The sequence below is a fragment of the Girardinichthys multiradiatus genome, chromosome 13, assembly GCF_021462225.1.
Source record: "Girardinichthys multiradiatus isolate DD_20200921_A chromosome 13, DD_fGirMul_XY1, whole genome shotgun sequence".
NCBI classification, from domain to species: domain Eukaryota; kingdom Metazoa; phylum Chordata; class Actinopteri; order Cyprinodontiformes; family Goodeidae; genus Girardinichthys; species Girardinichthys multiradiatus.
In genome coordinates this window covers 25146469-25161643 of record NC_061806.1, presented here as the reverse complement: position 1 = coordinate 25161643, position 15175 = coordinate 25146469, and the positions used below count along the sequence as shown (strand labels likewise).

Here is a 15175-nt window from a genome sequence, read left to right as displayed (position 1 = left end):
TCAAATTTTTTTCATTTCAACAAACTTTATGGCCCCAATTTAGCTCCATACAATAAGCCACTTTGTGGCCAATTTGGTGATATGTTTAGGGTCATTGTGCAGTTGGGACATAAATAATGTTCTATACACATGACACCATCTATTTTCTGAAGTGCACAAAGCACTCGCACGACATGATGCTGCCACCACCATACGTCAGAGTTAGGATGATGTTTTCAACCTTGAAACTCTACCCCTTTTTCATCTAAATGTAACAGTGCTTATTGTGGTCAGACATGTCAATCTTCATTTCATTAGACCACAAAACGTGTCTAAAAAAAATAAATCATGGTTTTAGCCCTGGAAAGCATTTGCAAACTTATCTGGAGATTTATGTTTTGAAGAGATGTTTTCATCCTCTCTTTCAGCCCATGTCGGCACAGAATGTATGATACTGTGGATCATGACATTTGCTTACCAGCTCCAGACAGAATTTTACAAGGTCTGATTCATACATTTCTCCCCAAATACTCTCTGGGACACAATAATATTCTGACACATAATCCATCTCCTTCCTGAACAGTATGATAGCTGAACATTTCCATGGCTTTTATACTTGTATTTTATTGAACAGATGAATGTGGCACCTTCAGGCATCTGGAGATTTTTCCCAATGATGATTAGAGGTTCCCAGCTCTCTCCCTGATATCTCGCATCATTTCCTTAGATTTTTCCATGATCACATAAAGAAGCAATGTGTTTCAGGTGTTTGTTAAAATATATCCACAAGTGTGCCTCCACTTAAATCTAATGTAAATTCAAAAGTCAGAAATCTATGACACCATCCTTTGAACTTGCCCAGGATGTTTAAAAGTTGTAATCGTGCAAATTCTAAATTCAAAGTAAAAAAAATACAATTCTAAATAAAAATGTCTCATTATTCTTGAATTTAGTAAACAGAAATTGTTTTGGTAATAATGGATTTAAAACAGGAAATGTTTAGTCTAATTTTAATGTCAAGACAGTGAGAGAAAAATCTATACTGAGCATGCAAATGTCTGGTTTTAACTGTAGCTATAACTTTCAGTGAGCACTACCATTTCCTAAAACTGCTGAAAATCAACTGAGGCCGAATAATGTTGGTATTGTGCAGATATGACAATAAATTAACACATTTAATTAAGATAAACAGTCATAACTGCACAGTGCTACCTGAAGGGAATATTAAATACTCACTGCTCTAAAGTTTTGTTCAATTTTAAACAGAACATGTTCAATTTCTGAAGACTGAAGTGTAGCAATGACATTAAGTGTCTTAATTATTTCATCCAATTTAATCTTTGGAAAAGGGAATGCAATGGAAGGCATCAACACTAAAGTAAAATGTTTTATCCGTTGAAGAAACAATTAGATGAGAAGAATAATGTCTCACCAAATAGAAAATGTTGCTTTTGGCCACGATGAAATGTTTCAAGATAAAAAAATTTAAGTTTTTTTTTTTTTTTTTGACAATGTTATAAGAGTGCAGATGATAAGTAAACCACATTAATATTCAGCACAGTACTAACCTACACTATGCATGTTCTGTACTCAGGACAAATGCACCACTGTCAGCATCTTCTACCATGACCAAAATAAAGGATCTGTATAGGATGGAAGTCTGGGGAATCATGTGATGCTGATCCATCAGACAGTCATCCAGGCCTGTGCCACAGCAAAACGTCACCCTGGTTTTTCATGAATTCACTTACAAACCCACAGGCACACCTTGAGTCAGTATGCCACAGACCATAATCCCACAAGGACAAACACTTCTCCAAAGAATCCCAAACAGGCAAGGATGTCAGCATCTGCAAAGGGCATGCATGTGCTTATGTTTCCAGACCAGAATAATGCTGCAGTCAATACGAATGCCCTGCTGGAATAATCCATCATACTATCCTTTATCCTGCATTGACACCTGCTACAGATAGAAACCCCCCACCAACAAACACACAAGTTCCAACTAAAATGTATAATTTGGAGTCAAATGTTCATTTTCCAAAACATCTCTTTGCAACTATTGGTAATATTTTACTTCAACAAACTCAAAGAACTGGGGATGAAATAAGTATTTGACTCCCAATGTTCCAAGTTTACTCACAAAGAAATCACCAGCCTTTAATTCTTAGGGTAGTTTAATTTTAATGCAGAGACACAGAATATTAACCTATAATCCATAAATACATTACCGAAAAGTTAAACAATGATTGGCAAGTCATGCCCCATCAAAACATCAATTAGAAGTTAGAGGAAAAACCTTTGTTGGTGAGCACAACAATGAGAGAGGTTTGCAGAGATCTCTGAGGGATTTTGGTCCATTCCTCTGCATAGAACCTTTAGGTTTGTTTACTCCCACTTGACAGCTCAAAAGTTCATCTTCCTCTGCGGATTTGTAAGACTGAGGACAGGACATTGGCCCGGCCACTTCACGACCTTAATGTGCTTCTGTTTTAGCCATCCCTTTGTGGTCTTGGAGGTGTGTTTTGTGTCATTATCCTTCTCAGAGACCCACCGACCTACATTCCATCTTCAGTGTTCTGGCTGAAAAAGTATTATGGTGCATGTCCAATTTATTGGCCTCTAAATGTAGTAATCCCTAAGCACCAAACCTTACACTGGACATAGTCAGGCAAGCACCACACCTAGACTCGTTCATTAGAATGCCAGAGAGGCGTGATTCATCACTCCAAAGTAAAAGTGTCTGCTGCTGGAGTCTTAGGGCTTTTCATCACTGCATCAGACACTTTGCATTGCACTTAGGAATATAATTCCCATCATTTGAAGCTCTCCTGTCACTTTTCTTAAACTAACCCTATGGCCAAAGTAAGTTTGGAGGTCTGTAGCCTCTATTTGCAGAAAGCTGGCGACCCCTGTACACTATGCACTTCCACCCCCTGTGCTCTGTGAATTTACATGACCTATCATTTGATGGTTGAGATGCTGCTGTTCCAAAATGCTTCTCCTTTGCTAAAGTATCACTAAAAGTTAACTGTGGAATATTTAGTAGCAATAAAATCTCATATGCTGAACTTATTTCACAGGTATTATCCTATCACTGCACCATGCTGGGATTCACTGAGCTCCTGAAAGTGACCATTATTTTACAAATGTTTGTTTGTAGAAGCAGTCTGCATGGCAAGGTGCTGAATTTTTTAAACCTGCGGCCATGGTAGAGATTGGATCAGTTGCTCACATACTTGAAATTACTTGAGTTTCAAGATCTCAATGTTGGTTTTGATAATCTGCAGTAATCATGTTACAGTAATTTAGCTTTGGAGGGGTAGAACTTAGTAGCATTTCTGGAAAACTGTCATTTTAATACAGTATAAACTAAAAGACCGAGGAGCTTCAGTAAGCACTGGCTGGCCTCATAAGGCGTAAAAAATCCATGAAGTCACATTTGTCCTTTGGCGACTGCAATTTTTGTCCTCGGCTAGGATTTTCAGTACATCAACATGTTACACAGCCATCTTTGGGGTCCCTATTCTTCCAGCTGAGGCATTCATTTATTTGTAAAATAACCGTAAAGGAGGAACCAAGTGGTCTACTCTTTGTCTTTTTTTCTATAACTGATGACTTGAATTGTATCCCTCACTATTGCTCAAAATCTTGATTGCACACTGCCAAAGAGCAAGTCAGTCCTTTCTAGCAGTCCCAGTCAAAGACATGCAAACCCACAGGCAAATGACAACAAATGCTGTAAAAATTATGATTTTTAAATTTTATCAGAAATGTTTTATACATAACGTAAAAAATATGTGTCACAGATAAAGCCAAATGAAATCCAAAGAAACTGACTTGAACATTAAAAATGATGTATCACACATTTGTGTAGCTTGTTTCCAGCACAACAGACAAATGTAAACTTACTGTTTTAATGAAAATAAACTGTTGTTCATAAAAAAAAAAACTACTTGCAGAGAAAGATAATGACTTTCTGGAGTAGCTAGAAACATCATTTGTGCATAGAAATTGCAGTTAATAGAATACCAGAAAGCCAGGGCAAAAATGTTTAGACTTTCCACTTTCCAAAACAGGTCAGCTCACTGATGGATACATTTGGAAACTTAAGGGGAAAAATGTTTTCTTGCTGTTTTTATCTGGTTATTTTAAGATGAGAGTGATTGCCGATAATATACACAATCAAGCCCTAAAAAAAGGGAAATTTACATTTGAAAAATTTAGATATACCACAACTTAATACCCATAAATCACCAGTGTTAACTGTTGAACTGTAAAAACAATATTAAATCCAATGAATAAAAAAAACTGTTTTATTATTCATCAAGGTCCTTTAACCTTTCCCCATTTACCCAGTTATCAATTATTACAGAATCAACTGATTATTTTAGCATAATGCAATCTTCAATGTATGCTTTATTAAAACATCCTAAAGTCAACAGATATATTTCCACAATGATTTAACACCATAACATAAATGATAAAATATCTTGGTAGCGAATTTTAAATTATTTATACCTCCAATATATTAAGAATGTATTAAGAACCCCACAGTTTGAGGGGTTATTTGGCGTTTTTCTTTGCTGTATTTCAATGTTTTTTTCTATTTTTTTGTGAGTGTTTGGAGGAGCAGCACTTTTTCTCCAGTTTAATATTTTTTTCCCGATCATGGTTTGTTCTGTTATCTGAGGGGATGTGCATATGTCTTTTAAATTCAATGTTAATGTTAGCCGTCGCATCTCTCCACCTAAAACTTCTCTGTGGAGCGTTTCCAATTCTTATACAGATGTTTGATCAGACAAAGATTCAGTGAGGATCTAAACATCAACAAATGCTGTGGAGATCAAGAACATGAGCTCATCTCTATGTATCCTGCTATGAACTTTAACATTTAACCTGCTAACTGAGGACTGTGGAGTAATAATCATAGCTATTGGGTTTTTTGCAATTTATCTAAGCTCTGTATAATCTGATTTTGGGGCACATTGTCAGAATTTTCTGTTGCCCAGAAGTCTGACATCAGTCTTAAATGTATTTAACTTGAGAATACTCTTCTTCATGTGGAATAATAGACTTCAAACTGTTTGGAAATATATATCCCTCCTTACATTTATGGGTGGAAACAATTGGTGTTCTAAGAAACTGTTTCTCAACCCTGGTCCTCAGGGCAGGGCCAACAGTTGCTTATCTTTTAGATGTGTGTGTATTCCAGATACCTGATATAAATTATTGCATTACCTCCTCAGCGTAACATCAATCACTGCAGAAACCTGTTATTTACCATTTAAGGTGTGCAGCAGCAAGAAAACACCTAAAATATGCAGGGTAGAGGGCCCTGTGGACCAGGATTGTGAAACACTCCTCTAAGGTCATTGTTTATGTCTTTCCAGCTTGGCAGGGTTTTAACACACACTTGTATACCCCATACTGCCAAAACACTTGTAAATGTAAATTATTAATTATTTAAGTCCATCTGATTAGCAACACTTGGCTGAAACATCTGCTGTGTGTTTTTGTAAATTTAAGTTAGATTTTAAAACTTTTAGAACATGTCAACAGCAGATCCTTTATGTTTTTACAATAACTGTAAACAAAAAATTACATTATAAAAATGTTCTAAATATTTTATTTTTTACATTTTTCAAAAGTACATATTATATAAAAGATGGTTAAGTTTTGCATTTGCATGACTAAAGACTTTTGTGTACTTACTGTAACGTGCTGAATTGCAAAAGCAGAAGAAAATTGCTTATTGTTTTAAAATGTGAAGATAAAAAAAAAAACAAATGCCTTCAGTTTCCTCAAAAGTTTGAAATACCAATTGGATGGACTTCAGTGACCTGAGACAGTATTGCAAACCTGTAGCATGAGTTTGTTTAAGACATGTTGAGACAATATATTTTATGTTTTTACACAGCTGAGACATAAACCGATGAAGACATCAAAACAGAAAATTATAAAATCCAAAATCTATGGAAAACCACCAAAATTAAATTGACAAAATCATATTAACCTCGCCTCTCCCATGAGACCACCTAAGGGTGAAATGTTTTGTGAGAAAAGCATAACAGTAGAAATAAATACCCTCAACATTTGCTTTGCTGTGTCAACAAAATAATATTTCTAATTGAGACTATGCAAAACCAATCACTCCTAATTTAGAGAAAGCTATGGTATTTCTAATCAGCAATTACACCATCTAAGATAACATAATCATGAATGAGCTTGCAATCTCACTTAGAGGGAACATGGTGAAAAATCTTTCACTTTTTAAAGTGCAATCAAAACATTCCCAGTAGCATAAATCACTGCCTTCTTAGCCTGAATCTGATAGCTCAATCCTTCCCTGAGATCACTGATGCCAGGCCAAGGTCTGGATTTTGTGTAGGTCTTGGAAATCTGTGGCAGTAATAAAAACTGACAAACACCATGCTAGACCCATCTTCCTCTAACTGGAGATCTAACTCTGCAGCAAAATCTGGGTCATTTCTTATGGACGATCCTACTATGTGTGGTAAAATACTATACCTGAGCTTGCAATCTAACTTGAAGAGTACATGGCATGAAGTCTATCGCTTCTAAGGCAACCCAAACCTTCAATTTAACAGGTCAGTTTGTTACTTTTTGCCTTTGAGACAGCCAGACACCTTTTGCCACGTCCTTAGTTTTCTCTGACAATGTCCATTCTGCTCTGTACTGTAAATTGCCTCTTTCATTGCCTGAGTCTACCAGCTCAATCCGTAGAAACATTTCTTTCTCCAAGATTACTGAAGCCAGCCCCAGGTCTGTTGCTTGTCTAGTTCTCGGTAATCTGGGGCAGGATTGGGAAATTCCTCGTCGAAGGGGAGGACCAATTTCCCCCTCTTGGTTGCTGATGTCGTCAGGTTTTGACAAATGTGCATCTTTGTCATCTGAGGCTGAAGAAGTCGAGGAGCTCTCATTGGTCGAGTCGGAGCTGACCGATGACTGCGTGTCTTTGTATTGGTTCAGATCCCCTTGGTAGGCTGATTTACAGATGCTTTGTCTGCTGATGGACATCCATTGAAGAGAAAGGCATCTTGTCATAGCAAGGCATAACTGTTGAGGTCTGAATACATCAAATGTTGGCTGATTGGAATCACAGATGACAACACTATCCGCCATTTGCTTAAAATCTGTTGCTGGTTTTGACTCGACCACCTCTTTGGATCCTCCAGGGTAGTTTGGTGGCAATGCCTCTCCTTCCCTTTCCTCATCCTTCGAATTTGGCTGCTGGTCCTCCTCAAAGCTGAAAGAGCTGCTGAACCTTTGACTCCTCTTCATAACATACTCTGAATAAACATCTGATGCTAGTAATGAATCTTCATCCGATGAATCCTTGGACCATGGTTATCAGTTCTCTTCTGATTCAGAGGAACAGCTCATCCTTTGGCCTCTCTGCATACTTTAATGATCAGTTTCACTCATCAGCTGCCTAGTACTGTTCTTCCCTTGGTATAAGCCAGATGACAAAAAAAAAAGAACATACAATCAAGACGATCACAACAACAGCCAGAGCACTTACGCTACCATGGGACTTCCTGTTCTAGTCTCTGCTTCTCAAAACATCCTTTTGCTGTGGAGTTGGGCAGCGATGACACTGTGATGCCATGCACACACACATATGCATGCGTGTATACACACACTCATACACACAAACAAACATTTGCACACACAGAAATCGCTGCATGGCTCTGTGTTTGCACTCCAGTTGAGTGAGCAATGACTTACCCTGCAGGGAAGTGATGCCACATTGTATGATGTCATACCAAGCTGCAGAGCCGAAGTCTGCAAAAGGGTCTGTGTTTGTGCAGAGACCCAGATGGAAAACACAGCAGACTCAAAACTGACCTAGATGTTCAAAGATGAGTAAGTTTTAGTTACTATAATACTAATGTGTATTTATACACAGTGTTTTAAGGTATTCTCTACTTGTCTAACAGTTGCATTTTTTATGAGATTCAAGCAGCAGGACTTAATAAATCTATACTAAATGTAAAGGTTTAAAAAACTACATTGCAGCAGACAATTTTCAGTCTTATGCTATATTGCTTGCGTGCAGATGTTTTGGACAGCTATGTAGAACTGTTAAAGCTGCATCCAGAATTTGACTGCAGCCAAAAAAATCAAATAGTCCAATTTAAAAATAGGAAAAACTGTTAAAAGGCACCCACTTTGTTTTTGCAACTATGGTGTTAAAGTAGGAGTATTCAATGCCAAATTCATATAGATACAATCAGGTATACAAGTTTACATACAGTTATATAGTTATAGATGATATACTGAGCCCCATCTATCCGTGTTGAACCCTGTCTCACTCCTAGACATAGCTATGGACTGAGCTTTTGCTGCAACTAACTGCATATGTTAGCTGTGTTTCTCTCCTTGATGAAGCCACTAAAGGAGCTACTTTGGCCTTTAACTTTTTATTTTTTTTTAACATATAAAATACTCCTGGATCAGTGCTTCTCTGTATTTTTGTGTGTATACTCGGTCTTCCCAAATACCCAGTCATGGCAGATGGCTGCGCACAATGAGCGTGGTTCCGTTGGAGGTTTCTTCCGGTTAAGGCGGAGTTTTTCTTTCCACTGTCACTACATGAATACTCAGTATGAGAGACTGCTGCAAAGTAAAGGACACAATGCAAACCACTGTCCACTGTCACTACATGCTCATCAGGATAAGTGAATGCTGCAAGTCAATGACTTGATGCATTCTGCTTTTAATCAATTTGAATAACAAACTGAACTTCACTGCATTGTTTGGTAACTAGGGTCAATTTGGAATCATGCATTTGACTTTGTATGACATTTGTTTTAAATTGGTGCCATACAAACTGAACTGAATTTAATTATATGTTTTTGTAATCATGATACAATTCAGTCAAGATCAGTTAACCATATAATGCCACTTGGTAGAAAGTTATCAAAGGAAGTCCACCAATTTCATTTAAGACATTTACTTTGCTGCATTCTCATCCTGAGCAATCATGTGAAGATGGTGGAAATCACTTCCTCTTGTTTCATCAATATTTATATATGTATAATTTTCTAAAAACTTTTATATTGCAAAATATTTTCATTGTTTAGGCCAGCTGTCATATGAAATGTTAGAGGATCCAATGCTGGGAGAAAATGTTTGCTGGAGTCACAAAATCAAATGTTCTCACAGTTGAATGGGAAGATTATAGAAAATTACTTTAGATCATTGGATGTCAATGTGTACAAAACATCTCCTAACGGGTATGAATAGCTTAGAGAGCTTACGGCGGCAGACAACTTCTTTCTGTACCCCAAAAAGCTGTGTACTAAACGACCAAATCTGCAAAAGTACAAAATGGCAAAGTGGCTGTTGTAAACCTAGAGTTCTAATTGTTTTGCCCATGAACAACAATGTGGAGTTCATTATTTCTCATCAAAACAAAACTCAACAGTGTGCTGAATGTATTGGGAATTTTAGTTTTCTTAAAATAATTCAAGACCATTTAACATACAACAAACGATGCCAGTTTGTTAGAAGAAAAAAAAAATGAGCAGATATTTTTTCTTCAATTTTGTGCAATAACAAAAGATTTCAAGGTCTGATTCCTAACTTAACATACACCTAACCAGACCTAACTATTCACAAGCCACATGTAACAGACTTAATACATCTCATGCTTGAAATCTATTGGTAAGTTTAAAAAAAAATTGTTTATAAACGGCATAGTCCTACATTGCAGAGGAAATACAGTGTTTTTAAATAGTGCAAACAAATTTTTTATTTTTTTTAATGGAACATAATGTACCATAAAAGTTGATTTAACAAGTAGGCAGTATTACTATATTTTGCCTTTCAGTATGTTAGTCTGATAGATTTCTTTATTTACACAATGACGAATAAATTAAATATTGAAACCTAAAAAAACTTTTACCATAAAATTCATCTTGCTGCTATCCACCAACACTTTGCAGAACTCTAATTTCTAAATGTATATATTATAATAATTATTTATTTTAATTTTTGATTTATTTTTAATTTAGAATGCACCTTTAAGTAATGCTGCTGATTTCGCTTACACTACTCACAAAAAGTTAAGGATATTTGGTTTTCCTGAGAAATTTATGGAAAATGTTAAAGGTTCACGCTACAGTGATATTAAATCATGAAGGTAGAAGCATGCAATGGTGATTTCCTCATCTCAATTTAATAAAACAAAAGCCAACAACAGTGGTGGGTTTACCACAAGAGAAAATTTAAGTGTCTCAATAACGGGTCATCTGCCCTTGATCATCAATTACAGCTTGACAACGACGTTTCAAGCTGTTCACAAGTCTACTTGTTGTCTGATGAGGTATAACATCCGACTCTTCTTGAAGGGCAGCCCTTAGGTCACCGAACTTCTAGGGTACAGAGTTACGAGCCTCTAGATGGCCACTCAGGTGAACCTACAGGTTTTCTATGGGATTGAGATCTAGAGAAATTCCACTCCATTTGAGGTACCCCAGTCTCCAACAGCAGTTCCTTAATGAGGCAACCTCGATTAGCTGGAGCATTGTTATCCATGAAGATTTAATTAGGACGGTGTTGTTCATGCAGGACCACAATGACTGCTGTTCAGGTAGTATGCGCTTGTTACTGTACCATTCACAAAGTGTAGGGCAGTTAGGTATTGACTAGACCTCCACAACCACCACTTATGGGTCATCTGGAAACGACAGTAACTGATGCATTGTGCTCTCCTTGACATCTCCATCATAGTTGGCGGCCATCTTTTCTGCTTAACATGAATTGGCTTTCATCAGCGAACATCACTGAGGCCCACTGGTCTCTCTTCCAGAGTAATTGCTCCCTGGCTCATGCAAGATGATGATGTCTGTGCCTGGCGGAGTGGTCAGGTACCCTTGCAGGTACCCTGGCATGCAGACAACCCCATTGTAAACAGCTTCGACTGTTCTGACGTGACACTTGGGTGCCTCTCACCTCCCTTAAATGTGCCTGCAGTTGAACTGCATTCATCATCTGGTTCCACATGGCACTTTTGCCAATGAAGTGGTCATCAGTGTGGAATGTTGCCAAAGGATGTCCACTTCAATGTCTTTCTGTGACTCTTCCAGCCCCTCTCTATCTTTGTTGCAGCCTGCTAATGACACTGACACTTTAAGCTCAGTGGTGAGGTAGTGTTGATCAATTGTTAGATGCCATCTTGGTCTCATGATATCAAAATGTAATCAGCATGATGAGGAGGACTGTTTAAATTCAAATTCTGTTTGAACCAGGAAATGTATTGGTTGATTCATGGACCCCGTCTGAATTTTGTCGTTAAACTTCCTATTAGAGAACAGGAAGTTGTGCAAAAAGTACTGAAACAATAAACAGCTGGACATGTGCAACCAAAAATGTAAAAAAGGTCACATTAAGTTCACTTGTTAAGGTTATAGAGTATTTTAGGTTTGTCCTGAAATTTCACGTGAGAGCAGAATATCTGTAACTTTTTGTGAGTAATGTATATTCAGAAAAAGTGACAAGAAAAGATGAATTCCAAGTATGTACAACCATATCAGCATGTCTATAGAGAGGATCATCAGGGCTGATCTTCTGTCCATCCATGATTTGCACAGATCTACCATCAATATAAATGCAGCTAGCATCTCTGCAAACCCCACATATCCTGGACGTGCACTGTTTAGACTTTCACCATCAGTTTAGTGCTACAGAGTGCTATTTTCACAAACAAGCTGCCACAGAGTCAACACCTTCACCCAGGCTGTCTCTCTGATGAACACAGAGTTGCCAGGTACTTTGAATATTTGCACTAATTCAACATTTTCTTCTTTTGTAAAATCATATATATATTTACATTAAATCATTACAGTCTTTTCTGTAATGTAGCTGTAAAACAATGCACATGTGAGTCTGTGTGCGTTCTGCCAGTGGAGGACAGACCCAGGTCAATGGTGGATGTTGGGTCACTGACTCTGTTTCCTTCCTTGCTATTTATGGCTGTGGTTCCAGCTCAGACATCACTCTACTGGCAGTCACCACACACTTACGTCATCATGGGCAAAACGACAGCAGGCTGTACTGACTATATGCAACAGCTGTTTAGTTTCTTTTTGAGAAGGATTTTGCAGACGTTTAAGGAACTGGACTACCTTACTCTTCAAACACAAGGACAGGTACTAGTATCCAGAAAGTTCATCCTAAACCTATTCTTGTAAAATTCCAGCTTTATGTTATTGATTTCAAACTGTTGAAAACTAGCAAGTTTATACCACCTTTTAAAGTCAGAAAGTCCATAGACCATCCAGGTAGGACCATGGCGGTTTTACACGCAAAAACCTAAAATCATCAGCCAATTTGTGTGTCCCAACCCATATAAAACCTAGTTTTCTACTTTGATTAGACATTAGATACAATACCAAACATTTAAGGTTAAACTAAGTGGAGTCATACATATGAAAACTTAAAAAATTATTTGCTTAGGCTACACTGAAATATTGACCAGTAGAAGTTTACTTACAGATTAATCAAGTTTACTTACAGATCTCTCAATTGCTTTCCTTTATTAGCTAAAGAAATGAATGACTAATGATTTAGTACTCCTTTTGGTGCAGGCGTCTGGAAAGCAATGTTCAGATATAAACAAAAAAAAACAAAAAACATAAACAAAATACATATTTATATAATAGTAGAAAATTGTGTAATCCAAGTTAAAATCCAAACAAAACCATTTTTAGTTGCATACTTCACAAATCTGGTGATATGGAAGAACGGCAGCAAGAACGTCATATTAATAAGCCATGAGACTTACTGCTTGCAGTTTACCAGAAACGTGGAAGAAAGTGATTTTGTCAGACTTTTATCCTTAGTGCAAAACACTGTATGTGGCACAAAACTATATCTGCATTACTCTGAAAACACTCAAATATAGTGCTGGAATCATCATACTACTGGTAAGATTTGCATCATCTTGTGTCATGATGTATGTTTGAATGGGTTGTACTGGAATTCTAATTTCCCTCGGGGATCAATAAAGTATCTTTGAATTGAATTGAACTGGGAAGTTGGCAGAGGTGGGACCGAGTCATTACTTCCCAAGTCACATGTACAGGGGTTGGACAATGAAACTGAAACACCTGTCATTTTAGTGTGGGAGGTTTCATGGCTAAATTGGACCAGCCTGGTAGCCAGTCTTCATTGATTGCACATTGCACCAGTAAGAGCAGAGTGTGAAGGTTCAATTAGCAGGGTAAGAGCACAGTGTTGCTCAAAATATTGAAATGCACACGACATTATGGGATGACATACCAGAGTTTAAAAGAAGACAAATTGTTGGTGCACGTCTTGCTGGCGCATCTGTGACCAAGACAGCAAGTCTTTGTGATGTATCAAGAGCCACGGTATCCAGGGTAATGTCAGCATACCACCAAGAAGGACGAACCACATCCAACAGGATTAACTGTGGATGCAAGAGGAAGCTGTCTGAAAGGGATGTTTGGGTGCTAACCCGGATTGTATCCAAAAAACATAAAACCACGGCTGCTAAATCACGTCAGAATTAAATGTGCACCTCAACTCTCCTGTTTCCACCAGAACTGTCCGTCGGGAGCTCCACAGAGTCAATATACACGGCCGGGCTGCTATAGCCAGACCTTTGGTCACTCATGCCAATGCCAAACGTCGGTTTCAATGGTGCAAGGAGCGCAAATCTTGGACTGTGGACAATGTGAAACATGTATTGTTCTCTGATGAGTCCACCTTTACTGTTTTCCCCACATCCGGGAGAGTTACGGTGTGGAGAAGCCCCAAAGAAGGTACCACCCAGACTGTTGCATGCCCAGAGTGAAGCATGGGGGTGGATCAGTGATGGACGCTGTATTGGCCGCAAAAGGAGGCCCTACTCCATACTTATAAATTATTGTGGTCTAAAACCAGGTGTTTCAGTTTCATTGTCCAACCCCTGTAAGTCTCAAGTCTTTATAGTCAAGTCTCGAGTCACAAGTCAAGGCTAACAAGTCCCAAATCAATCCATATCCTATGGTGTAAATTTCAAGTCATTAACATGTCATGATGAGCTATCCCTGAAAACCTATATACACAAAAAATAAATAAAAAATGTCAAAGCATCTAAACAAATTCAAGTAAAAACATTATTCTAGTCATGTCACTAGGCAGAGAATTTAAGTTTATATGTGTGCAAAGCTGGGAGAGACATTATGCAAAAGAACTGCAGCTAAGTACAGTGAAAGGTGGGTGTAATCGGTATTGAAGTATTTGTGGGGAAAAAATGTGCACTTTTCCTTGCATTTCACAGTTTTGCACTAGTTTGTGTTGGTCTATAATGTAAAATCATAATTGATTTTTTTTTTCTTCTGACAATCCTCTTAATAAATTCAAATTACTCCAACTACACGAGGAATGCAACTGTGGAAATAGTGCAAATATACTGGAGAGGCATGCTGCCTCCACTTTAAATTGACAACAAGCCTGGCTGAATACCATTCCTGTCTTGATTTTAAGAATAAATCTGCTCTTCACTTTCCTTGACTGGTTTGTCTCTAATGCAATGCAGTGCTGCTGAATAATACATGATAAAATAGTCGCTGTTGTGGATGCGATGAGGCAGAACATATACTGAAACAAGGTCACAAAAATATTAGGTGCTCAAATTAGCTACACTTAAGCTTAATGGTTGGAGGCGCATTTAAAGGTTCTGCAAGACGGTAGAAACCAGCTTTATGTTTGACAGAATAGCTTTTAAAATGTCTATGATGCTCTAAAACGACTGATTTAGAGAAAATAAAAAGATAATTTTGTGCTTTGTTAGAAGGAAAAATAGTGGGGGGCGTCGGGGAAGAAAAAGTTAGACATTAAATTTTCATAAAAGCTTTGAGTTGCAGAAAGTAGGTGACTATTTGTGGACCACAACCCGATAAATTATTGAACATAAAACAACGGAAAGCCATTAAGCTTACCCTGAAGGGCTCTGGAGTTGGATGAAATGTCCAATTTAAGTTCAGATGTGCAAAAAAATAAAGCTTTTTGGTTGCATGCAACAGACCCACCACAAGAGGGCACAGTGCCTCTCAAGCAACAGATCAACTTCACCCTCCAATTTGCGGATGTAAGAACACTTCCAATTTGTTAGGAGAGGTTCGCTGGGTTATGATAAGACGTCTCTGATTGGTTACCT

General features: G+C 37.7%; 1 long non-coding RNA gene across 1 annotated transcript; it reads right to left on the bottom strand.

Annotated features, from left to right (window-relative positions):
• Window positions 1-2043: 2043 nt before the first annotated feature.
• LOC124879052 lies at window positions 2044-15086 on the bottom strand. The gene is made up of 3 exons (XR_007040943.1): window positions 14958-15086; window positions 7732-7851; window positions 2044-2562 (listed from the first exon to the last, which is right to left on the bottom strand). It is a non-coding gene; the product is annotated as an uncharacterized LOC124879052 (long non-coding RNA).
• Between the last annotated feature and the right edge of the window lie 89 nt (window positions 15087-15175).